Source organism: Mobula birostris, chromosome 12 (assembly GCF_030028105.1).
Source record: "Mobula birostris isolate sMobBir1 chromosome 12, sMobBir1.hap1, whole genome shotgun sequence".
NCBI lineage: Eukaryota > Metazoa > Chordata > Chondrichthyes > Myliobatiformes > Myliobatidae > Mobula > Mobula birostris.
The window spans coordinates 68,262,629-68,275,307 of record NC_092381.1 but is presented as its reverse complement, the minus strand read 5'-3'; the positions used below and the strand labels follow the sequence as shown (position 1 = coordinate 68,275,307).

General features: G+C 42.6%; 1 long non-coding RNA gene across 1 annotated transcript; it reads left to right on the top strand.

The window, feature by feature from the left end:
• Positions 1-687: 687 nt before the first annotated feature.
• LOC140206351 (uncharacterized) lies at positions 688-1,854 on the top strand. Its single transcript, XR_011888119.1, has 2 exons — positions 688-865; positions 1,076-1,854. It is a non-coding gene; the product is annotated as an uncharacterized lncRNA (long non-coding RNA).
• The last annotated feature ends 10,825 nt before the right edge of the window (positions 1,855-12,679 follow it).

Here is a 12,679-nt window from a genome sequence, read left to right as displayed (position 1 = left end):
AGAGACATAGAGGAGACAGCCTGTATCTTCCTTCCAGACTCAAAATGTCTAATACCAGAAGGCATGCATTTAAGGTGAGAGGAGTCAAAGGAAACATACAGGACAATTTTTTTTACACAGAGAGAGCAGTGGGTGTCAGAAATGTACTGTCTGAGGTAGTGTGGAGCAAACGTCAGAGGCTCTGAGGTAAACACATGGACGTGCAGAAAATAGAGGGATATAGTTTAGTTAGGAGTTTAATTACTAGGTTAATTAGTTCAACACAACATTATGGGCCAAAAGGGTCTGTTCCTGGGTGGTACTTTTCTATATTCTTTGTTCTATGTTCATTTAGAATGGATAGATCTGGAGGCGTGGTTATATAGGATGCAGAAGAGAGGGTAGCTGCTAGAAACTGGGGCAAAAAAATACACAGCTGACCTAATCTCACTGGCTCTCTACTCAGCAAAACATACACTAGGCTGCCAGTTATTGATTACAGCTTGGTGTTCAACTCCACTACTAATCAACAAGTTTCATAACCTGGGCCTCTGTACTTCCTTCTGCAACTAGATCCTCGACTGCCTTATCAGGGGACCACAGTCAGTGGAGATCAGTAATAACATCTGCTGCTCACTGACGATCAACACAGAATACATGCTGAGCTCACTGCTCCACTCCCCTGCACTCAGGACCGTGTGGATAAGCACTACACAAATACCATTTATAAATCTGCAGATGTCAAAACAGTTGTTGGTAATGTCTCAGATGACAACGAGGAGCTGTGCAGGTGAGAGATAGATCTGCTGGTTGAGTGGTGTCACAACAATAATTTCACACTCAATGTCGGCAAGACCAAGCAATTGATTATGGCACTTCAGAAAAGGTGAGTCGGGAGAATGTGTATCAGTCCTCATTGACGGGACAGCAGTGGAAAAGGTGATCGACTTTAAGTTCCCGATTGTCAGCATCTCTGAGGAACTACCCTAGGCCCAACGTATTGATGTAATCATAAAGACGGACACCAGCAGCTCTACTTCATTAAGAGTTTGAGGAGATTTAGTATATCCTTAACAACTCTTGCAAATTTCTACAGATGTACTATGGAGAGTGCTCTGACTGGCTGCACCACCACTTGTTATGGAGGCTCCAATGCACAAGACGGCAAGATGCTGCAGGGATTTATAGACTCAGCTGTTTCAATGATAGGTACAACTCTGCTCACCAGGAGGCTGGCACCCATCATTGAGGACCTTCACCAAATAGGACATGCCCTCTTCTCATTACTGCCATCGGGGAGGAGGTACAGGAACCCAATGACCCACACTCCACACAGAGTCTTCCCCTCCGTCATCAGATTTCCGAGCGGTTCAGGAACCCACTACTACCTCATTATTCCTTTTTTTGCATGATTTATTTATTGCGCAGCACATCACACAAACCAATCTTCCGTGCTGGACTCACTTTACACCGCATGCTGTCGGAGCAGTGCTGCCAGGATAATCAAGGACACAACTCACCCAGCCAACACACTTTTCGTCCCTCTTCCCTCCGGGAGAAGGCTCAGGAGCTTGAAGACTCATATGGCCAGATTTGGGAACAGCTTCTTTCCAACTGTGATAAGACTGCTGTACAGATCCTGACCCGGATCTGGGCTGAACCCTCCAAATATCTGGACCTGCCTCTCGGTTTTTTTGCACTACCTTACTTTCCATTTTTCTATTTTCTATTTATGATTTATAATTTAAATTTTTAATATTTACTATCGATTTGTAATCCTGGGAGTGGGAAGCACAGAATCAAACATCGCTGTGATGATTGTATGTTCTAGTATCAATTGTTTGGCGACAATAAATTATAAAGTATTTCAAAGTATTTCTGTAAATTTTTAGTAATTTTATGTATTTGTACTGTTGCAGCAAAACAAACATTTCATGTCATATGTATAAGACTTGATTCTGATTCTGAAAATCAATTAGGTCTTTTGTTTGCAGACAACTGTAAAGATTTTCTATCAAATTCTAGTTTAATTCTGTTCACCACACCTTGATTAATGGACTAGCTAAACTTAGACAATATCTGCCTTTCTAGAGCTTCCAGTATGTTTTAATAAATACTGTTCTTTAATCAGAGCACTTTAGATTAGCTAAGAATGATGGGTCCCAGAACATCTTTGTTGCTTGCTGACGTGATCTTTGCCTGAATACAGTATGTATGCACGATAGAGCTGTGAATGGAGGTGACCAGCCTATGTAATATTCATTGCTTGAAGCAGGGAACAGCTCAGATGCCACCAGGAACCAATGGTTTTAAAATTGCCCTTGCTACACAGCATGTGAAGCACTAAAAGGTAAATTAGTGCAAAGTCATATTAGCACAAAATATTATTTTAAAGACGAAGTTTTGTTTTGAAGAATGTACTATTAGCAATTTAAAATGGCTCAGATGCAATAAAGCTTTAAATTTTGAAAATTCTTTCTGAGTTGATACATTGGAGCAAGTGCATGGATTTTCAGTGTGTTCATATGCAATCTTCATCTTGCGGATAATCATAAGAACAAGAGCATTGCTTCCCTGAACACTTTGGATACAGTCTGGATATTTCCCTTGCAGAGGCTCAGAATGTGGATGCAACTCACACATTTTAGTTGTATATCTGCTTTCTGGCAAAAATAGAGTAAGAGTAAAACAGTTATAATTATAGAAAGCAAAATTAAATAAATGGGGCAAAATCTGACTGGCAACTGCTTTATAGAGTGAAGTTGGGTGTAGTCTTGGGTCTATTTGGATCTTCGTTGTATTCATTGCAGAAAACTCTGCTTCGCAGCGATATGATGTTGGAAATGGGAGCAACGTTTTCAGTGCTTCTGTGGCTATCTCAGGATATTCAGCCTTGACTTTGATCCAGAATGCCGGCAGAGATGTTATGTCAAACATACTTTTCAGCCCACCGTCATTTGTAAGCTCGAGGAGTTGATCTTTTTCCCGCGCGGACATGGAAGTTTCACCGGAAACATTCACAAATGGGTCACAGACCCATTCCTTTGCACATCTTGGGTCATTTGTATCTTGGGTCACTGATGACCTCGCGTGCGTAATGACCTCGCGTGTGTTAAAGTTCAACAGTGGGCGTGACAGGGAATGAGGAAAGGTGCAGCTGACTCATATCGTTTTATATCGCCAAATCATACTGCTTCCTCGTGGCCCGGTAGCACATGCTTTGCGGCCCGGTAGTTAGGGACCACTGCTCTTTTGGACTATTTATGCATTTTAGTTTTAGTTATAACATAGTAACTTTTTATGTCTTGCAGTGTACTTCTGCCACAAAATAACACATTTCAAGATATAGTGAAAATAAAGCTGATTCTGATTCTTATTAAAGACCTTTCATTACAAAAGGAGGCCATTCTAGCCACATTGGAATAAAATCACAAAAAGCTGGAAAACTTTAGTGGTCAGATAGCATCTGTGGAAAGAGAAATAGCCAAGCTCTCAGGTGGAAGACATTTTTTGGAACTTCTGCCTTTCTGTCTGATGGCTGGTTAATTTTTATGTCGACCTTATGAGGCGTAGGTCAGAATAATGACAAGGTCAGAATCAGATTTGTTATCACTGACTTACTGTCCACGACATGGAATTCGGTGTTTCGGTTTTTATTTGGATTTGTTCCTTTGAGGAGTGTCTTGTCTGGGCATATTTTTCACTAGGAAGCTCTCAGTTCTTTCTTGTCCTTTGGTATAATAATAACTGGGCGCCAGGGCCAGATTAACCTAGCAGCAAAAGTAGCATATGCTATGGGCCCCGCACACATTAAGTGCTTGCAAACTGCAGTCTGGTGTGGCATTTCACTGTATTCTCACGACTGTTAAGAGTGAGTTTTGGGTAGATGATTCATTTACACTTAAATAAGTGACTTCAGCCGGCAGTCTTCTGTCCTTTGACAAAGTACTGTGGATTGAGTTCATAACAATGCATTTCCTAAAAGCTGTGAACCCAGTTTCATTTGTAACAATGCATCTCTGGCACCTCTGAGACAAGAATGCTAAATTTACAGGTAGTTGCGAAGACACCATATCTATGCTTTTTGAATATGAATTGTCCTCTATGTTAGCACGTAACATACCAAATAATGTATCATGGATTTTAACTTGCATTCCTAAAGACCATGAATGCCAGTTTAGGCATACTGGCGCTGGTAGAATGAATTTAATCAAAAGACGTGAAAAATTCAAAGAATTGTCTATACTTTAACTATGAACTGTCATGGAAACATAGAAACATAGAAAATAGGTGCAGGAGTAGGCCATTTGGCCCTTTGAGCCTGCACTGCCATTCAGTATGATCATGGCTGATCATCCAACTCAGAACCCTGTACCAGCCTTCCCTCCATACCCCCTGATCCTTATAGCCACAAGGGCCATATCTAACTCCCTCTTAAATATAGCCAATGAACTGGCCTCAACTGTTTCCTGTGGCAGGGAATTCCACAGATTCACCACTCTCTGTGTGAAGAAGTTTTTCCTAATCTCGGTCCTAGAAGGCTTCCCCTTTATCCTCAAACTGTGACCCCTCGTTCTGGACTTCCCCAACATCGGGAACAATCTTCCTGCATCCAGTCTGTCCAATCCCTTTAGGATTTTATACGTTTCAATAAGATCCCCCCTCAATCTTCTAAATTCCAACGAGTATAAGTCTAGTTCTTCCAGTCTTTCATCATATGAAAGTCCTGCCATCCCAGGAATCAATCTGGTGAACCTTCTTTGTACTCCCTCTATGGTAAAGATGTCTTTCCTCAGATTAAGGGACCAAAACTGCATACAATACTCCAGGTGTGGTCTCACCAAGGCCTTGTACAACTGCAGTAGTACCTCCCTGCTCCTGTACTCGAATCCTCTTGCTATAAGTGCCAGCATACCATTCGCCTTTTTCACTGCCTGCTGCCCCTGCATGCCCACTTTCAATGACTGGTGTACAATGACACCCAAGTCTTGTTGCACCTCCCCTTTTCCTAATCAGCCACCATTCAGATAATAATCCGTTTTCCTGTTTTTGCCACCAAAGTGGATAACCTCACATTTATCCACATTAAATTGCATCTGCCATGAACTTGCCCACTCACCTAACCTATCCAAGTCACCCTGCATCCTCTTAGCATCCTCCTCACAGCTAACACTGCCGCCCAGCATCGTGTCATCCACAAACTTGGAGACGCTGCATTTAATTCCCTCATCCAAGTCATTAATATATATTGTAAACAACTGGGGTCCCAGCACTGAGCCTTGCGGTACCCCACCAGTCACTGCCTGCCATTCTGAAAAGGTCCCGTTTATTCCCACTCTTTGCTTCCTGTCTGCCAACCAATTCTCTATCCACATCAATACCTTACCCCCAATACTGTGTGCTTTAAGTTTGCACACTAATCTCCTGTGTGGGACCTTGTCAAAAGCCTTTTGAAAATCCAAATAAACCACATCCACTGGTTCTCCCCTATCCATTCTACTAGTTACATCCTCAAAAAATTCTATGAGATTCGTCAGACATGATTTTCCTTTCACAAATCCATGCTGACTTTGTCCGATGATTTCACCGCTTTCCAAATGTGCTGTTATCACATCTTTGATAACTGACTCTAGCATATTTCCCACCACCGATGTTAGGCTAACCGGTCTATAATTCCCCGGTTTCTCTCTCCCTCCTTTTTGAAAAAGTGGGGTTACATTAGCCACCTTCCAATCCTCAGGAACTAGTCCAGAATCTAAAGAGTTTTGAAAAATTATCACGAATGCATCCACTATTTCTTGGGCTACTTCCTTAAGCACTCTGGGATGCAGAACATCTGGCCCTGGGGATTTATCTGCCTTTAATCCCTTCAATTTACCTAACACCACTTCCCTACTAACATGTATTTCCCTCAGTTCCTCCATCTCACTGGACCCTCTGTCCCCTACTATTTCTGGAAGATTATTTATGTCCTCCTTAGTGAAGGCAGACCCAAAGTAATTATTCAATTGGTCTGCCATGTCCTTGCTCCCCATAATCAATTCACCTGTTTCTGTCTGTAGGGGACCTACATTTGTCTTAACCAATCTTTTTCTTTTCACATATCTATAAAAGCTTTTACAGTCAGTTTTTATGTTCTCTGCCAGTTTTCTCTCATAATCTTTTTTCCCCTTCCTCTTTTGTCCTCCTCTTAATCTTTTGTCCTCCTCTGCTGAACTCTGAATTTCTCCCAGTCCTCAGGTGAGCCACTTTTTCTGGCTAATTTGTATGCTTCTTCTTTGGAATTGATACTATCCCTAATTTCCCTTGTCAGCCACGGGTGCACTACCTTCCTTGATTTATTCTTTTGCCAAACTGGGATGAACAATTGTTGTAGTTCATCCATGCGATCTTTAAATGCTTGCCATTTCATATCCACCGACAACCCTTCAACTGTCATTTGCCAGTCTATCTTAGCTAATTCACGTTTCATACCTTCAAAGTTACCCTTCTTTAAGTTCAGAACCTTTGTTTGTGAATTAACTATGTCAGTCTCCATTTTAATGAAGAATTCCACCATATTGTGGTCACTCTTACCCAAGGGGCCTCTCACGACAAGATTGCTAATTAACCCTTCCTCATTGCTCAATACCCAGTCTAGAATAGCCTGCTCTCTAGTTGGTTCCTCGACATGTTGGTTCAAAAAAACCATCCTGCATACATTCCAAGAAATCCTCTTCCTCATTGCATTCCTACTCTCACTGTTGCGTGGCACAGGCAGTAATCCCGAGATTACTACCTTTGCGGTCCTTTTTCTCAACTCCCTTCCTAACTCCCTATATTCTCCTTTCAGGACCTCTCCCCTTTTCCTACCTATGTCATTGGTACCTATATGTACTACGACCTCTGGCTCCTCTCCCTCCCACTTCAGGATATCTTGGACATGATCAGGAATATCCCAGACCCTGGCACCAGGGAGGCAAACTACCATCCGGGTCTCTGGACTGCGTCCACAGAATCGCCTATCTGACCCCCTTACTATCGAGTCCCTTATTACAACTGCCCTCCTCTTCCTTTCCCTACCCTTTTGAGCTACAGGGCCGGACTCTGTGCCGGAAGCATGGCCACTGTCGCTTCCCCCAGGTAAGCTGCCCCCTCCCAACAGTACTCAAACAGGAGTACCTATTGTCAACAGGCACAGCCACCGGGGTACTCTCTATTACCTGAGTCTTCCCCCTCCCCCTCCTAACTGTGACCCACTTGTCTGCCTCCCGAGGCCCCGCTGTGACCACCTGCCTGTAACTCCTCTCAATCAACTCCTCACTCTCCTTGACCAGACGAAGGTCATCGAGCTGCAGCTCCAGTTCCCTAACGCGGTCCCTTAGGAGCTGCATCTCGGCGCACCTGGCGCAGATGTGGCCGTCCGGGAGGCTTGGAGACTCCAGGGCCTCCCACATCTGGCACCGAGAACAACAAACTGCCCTCACACTCATACTGCCCCTCTCCTCAAATAACAACAAAAAATGAATACCAAACCTTCCTCGCCTTGTCCGTTTCCGCCTAAGCCCGGTGAGCCAAAGCCCTTAAGCCTTCACTCCGCTCCCGGCTCACTCCGCAGCTCGCAAACGACGCTGCCCGCTGTATAAGGCTCTGTTCCTTTTAAATCTTTTGCGCTTCACTGCCCAGCGTCACACGCCTGCGCAGTCCCGCCTCTCTGAACGCCGATGGAAAAAAAACCGAAAAATTCAAAAATGGCTTCCTCCGCACTCCCGATCTGATTCTCAGACTTCCTTCTTCCTTCTTGTCCTTTGTGTTTAGCAAATAAATATCGAGCCTCAATCACAAGAAGGTTAGACCTGTTCTGCCAGGGTTCTCTGTCTGCTGTAACCTTGTTTTGTCGAATAAATAAACTGCCCTGTACCTCCCGGTAACGCAACGCTCTGTGATTTCATCCACGCCACAACAACGACGATCTGGCAATGCTGTTGTTTTCATGTTGGGGGAGCTGCATGCTGCATGGTACAATATGTGTGTGTCGGTGTGTGTTGGCTCCTTGCTGTGTTGTGGTATAAATGCTCATACAAACCAAGGAAGGGGACATAAATCATACCTATCTAAAACAACATGTGAGGAATTCATCAGTCTGATTGCATCCAGCATACTGGATCACATTATCGGCGAAGTGAAGGAATACAAGTATTACTCTGTTTCATTGGATTCTACTCCAGATATATCTAATGTGGACCAGCTGACTTTGACTGTGCGCTATGTTTTGCCGTCTGGACCAGTTGAAAGATTTGTGAAGTTTTTTGGATATGGAAGGTCAGAGTACTGAACAGCTAGCCCAAAGTTTTCTTGACTTTTTAAAGGAAAATGACATTGATATAAAAGACTGCTGTGGTCAAAGTTATGACAATGCCAGAAACATGAGTGGCAGTATAGTGGCTTACAAGCTGAATGAGTTTGGTGATTACATTCCATGTTCTGCATATTCACTAAATTTGGTTGGAAAATGTGCTGCTGAATGTTGTCAAGAAGCATTAATTTTCTTGCAATTTGTAGAAAGCCTGTACACATTGTTTTCTGTTTCTACTTATCAGTGGGATCTCCTTTCTGCTGCATTATCTGATGGTGGTGCTCACTTGCCCGTTGTGAAAAGAATGTCAGATACCAGGTGGTCAGCTCGTGCAGATGCAACAAAAGCACTTTTACACAGCTTTTCTGCAATAAAACAAGTCTTGGATGACATTTCAAATAACAATGATGAGAAGGCAGAATGTTGACAACAGGCTCGTGGACTACTTTCAACCATGATGAAGTTGGAAACAGGAATAATGGTCATATTGTGGGATCAAGTATTACAGCGTTTTCAAATGACCAGTGCTTCTTTGCAATCTTCTGGCCAAGACTTGAACACATTTTGTGCATTCTATGAATCCTTGCATGGATATATTCAAGCTATGCAGTCTACTTTATTAGACATTGAGCAAAAAGCCAAGGATCTGACTAAGTGTGAAGATTATCAACAGCAAACTCGAAGAAAACACAAGCAAAATCGCGTGTATGATGATTTCAGTGGTTCCAGCACTCTTGATCCGCTTGTTGAATCTCAAACGCCTTCTCAGAAGGTTAAAAGCCGAACATTTCTTGCCATTATTGACAGCTTGCTTTCTGCCCTGTCAAAAAGGCAGAAAGCTTATCTAAAGGTGAATGGTGTTTTTGGATTCCTTCATCAGTTACGGTCGTTTACACCTGAAGATATCGTAAAGAGATAATCAAATGTTATTAAATCATATCCGGAAGAAAGTCTTGATGAAGAGTTTGTGCAGTCTACTGAACTGTTGAAATCTGATCTTGTTTCTCATATTGGTGCCAAACAAGACCTTGTGGAGTTACAGTTGTACCGTTTGATAACTGACAATTCTTTGGAGTCATGTTTTTCAAATGTAGAAAATGCCTTGTGCGTCTATTTGTCACTCATGGTTACCAACTGCAGTGGAGAACACTCATTTTCAAAACTGAAAAGGATTAAAAATGAACTAAGGAACACCATGGGTCAAAACAGGTTGAACAATCTCACTCTAATGAGCATTGAACAAAAACTTCTGTGTGAAATAGACATTTCCAGTATCATCAACAAATTTACTCATGCTAAATCTAGAAAACCTAACTTTTAATTTGTAGTTTTGTTACTTTTGACATTTGAAATTGATACCTACATGTAAGTAATACTATTACTGAAGTATCAGACATTTGTCGTATTATCTGGCTGTATAGAAAGTGAAAAAAATTGAATTACTTTACTATGTAAGTAAATAATTAATGTTTTAATACTTATGTGCATTTTTAAACTTTTAGGGCCCCTTTATAACATATGCTACAGGCCCCGTACTAGCTTAATCCAGCCCTGCTGGGCACCACGGTAGTGTAGCAGTTGGTGTGACGCTACTACAGCTCGGGGGTGTCAGAGTTCCGAGCTCAATCCTGGTGTCCTCAGGAAGGAGTTTATATGTCTTCCCTGTGCAATGCGTGGGCTTTCTCTGGATGCTCTGGTTTCCTCCCACCGTCCAAATGGCATACTAAATACCAAATACCAATGTCTTCCCTGTGCAATGCGTGGGCTTTCTCTGGATGCTCTGGTTTCCTCCCACCGTCCAAATGGCATACCAAATGGTTAGTAGGTCATTGTAAATTGTCCTGTGATTAGGCTAGAGTTAAACTGGGGCCACAGAGTGGTGTGGGTCAAAGGCCCAGAAGGGACTGTTCTTCGCTGTGTCTCTAAATAAATAATATTTCCTGCGCTTGGTTTAATTCTAAATGTTGTGCATAACATTCTGGAAAAAAACTGGCCTTTGTTCTCTCTTAAGATGTATTAGCCAGAATTCAGCTTCATTTCAGCCTCTGATTCTTCTCATCATCTTGTGGAGAAGACATCTCTCTCTGCAGTGCATTTCACACCCTGATGACACATTCCCTCAGTCTCTTAGGCATCTGGACGCTCTTCTAAGCAGAGGAAATAGCTTGCACCCTCAAAACCTGTTATAAATTAAAAAACCTTTATTTAATCACTTCATTGTCTTCTCTGCTCTGGTGGATAAACATAATACCAAGATCTCAAATCTCTTTTTAACAGCCATTCTGGTGAATAGATACCAGCAGTATCTGTGGCTATTACCATGGCTTAATTATCATAATGTGTAGACTTAATATTGTGGCTGAAGCTAATGAGGTATGAACTTAATCATTTTTATGAATTTTTTTTACAAAGAAAAAGTGTATTGGAGAAATGAATGCAGTCCTGACGAAGGGTCTCAGCCTGAAACGTCGACTGCACCTCTTCCTAGAGATGCTGCCTGGCCTGCTGCGTTCACCAGCAACTTTGATGTGTGTTGCTTGAATTTCCAGCATCTGCAGAATTCCTGTTGTTTTATTGGAGAAATGACTTTATCTTTCTTATGATCTGACACCATCAGCTTTGCCAATGGTCCAGCTGTATTCTCGAGTTTCTCAGCACCTCAATCAGTTCGAGTTGAGGGGAGGATTAGCAATGGTATGTAGAAGAGGGGAGAGGTGTAATGGTCATGGAAGCAGATGGTTACAAAATGCATAACTTTAAAAGAGAGAATTTAGCAGACTTCGATAGAAAAGATTTTGCAGCATTAACTTCAAAATGCTGTAAAACTACAGAATTAGTATTTAAGAAGGTCATGTTCACCTCAGTAATAACCAAATGCTTTAAGAGGCTGGTCAGGACTACATCTGCAGCATGGACCCCCTGCAATTTGCCTACTGACACAACCAATCGACAGAGAATGCAATAGCCACAGCTCTACACACCTGGAGAAGAGGTGTGCTTATGTGAGAATGCTGTTCTTGGACTACAGTTCAGCATTCAACACTATAGTTCCCTCCAGGCTTGACAAGAAACACAGAGACCTCGGCCTTCCCCCTGCCTTGTGTAGCTGGATCCTGGACCTCCTATCAGATTGTCGGCAGGTGGTAAGAGTGGGCTCCCTCACCTCTGCCCCTCTGACCTTCAACACAGATGCCCCTCAGGGCTGTGTCCTAAGCCCTTTCCTTTACTCTCTGTATACCCATGACTGTGTCGTCACTTACAGCTCCAATCTTCTAATTAAATTTGCTGATGACACAACTCTGATTGGCCTACTCTCAAATAATAATGAGGCAGCCTACTGAGAAGAAGTCATCTCCCTGACACTGTGGTGACAAGAAAACAATCTCTCCCTCAATATTGTAAAAACAAAGGAGCTGGTTGTGGACTACAGGAGGAATGGAGACAGGCTAACCCTTATTGACATCAATTGGTCTGAGGTTGAGAGGGTAAACAGCTTTAAGTTCCTCGGCATACTCATCACTGAGGATCTCAAGTGGTCTGTACATACTGGTTGTCTGGTGAAAAAGGCACAACAGCGCCTTTTCAATCTCAGACAGATGAAGAAGTTTGGTATGGGCTCTCAAATCCTAAGGACTTTCTACAGGGTCACAATTGAGAGCATCCTGACTGGCTGCATCACTGCCTGGTATGGGAACTGTACTTCCCTCAATCGCAGGACTCTGCAGAGAGTGGTGCGGATAGCCCAGTGCTTCTGAAGATGTGAACTTCCCACTAATCAGGACATTAGTGGGAAAAAGGGCTTGAAGGATCACTGGGGACCCAAGTTACCCCAACCACAAACTGTTCCAGCTGCTACCATCTGGGAAACAGTACCACAGCATTAAAGTCAGGTCCAACAGGCTCCAGGACAGCTTCTTCCACCAGGCCATCAGACTGATTAATTCATGCTGATACAATTGTATTTCTATGTTATATTGACTGTCCTGTTGTACATACTATTTATTATAAATTACTATAAGTTGCACATTGCACATTTAGACGGAGATGTAACGTAAAGGTTTTTACTCCTTGTGTATCTGAAGGATGTAAGTAATAAAGTCAATTCAATAAGATGTTGCTATGTTAGCTTTAGTGATGAAAGTGAATGGGAGATTGTCCACTCTACACTTTAGATTCATGGCGTGGACTCGGGTCATAACTGAATTCACCTTTTGATAAGGCTTTCCTATGTTCTGTTGCTACTTGCTCTCCCTATTGAACCGCTGGTAGCAAAATCACTTCTGTTTTGTAATCAAGGTGCCTCCAAACTTTACATGTTGCATGATTTTAAGATTGTTTGAGTCAGGTCTAATGGTTTTTTACACA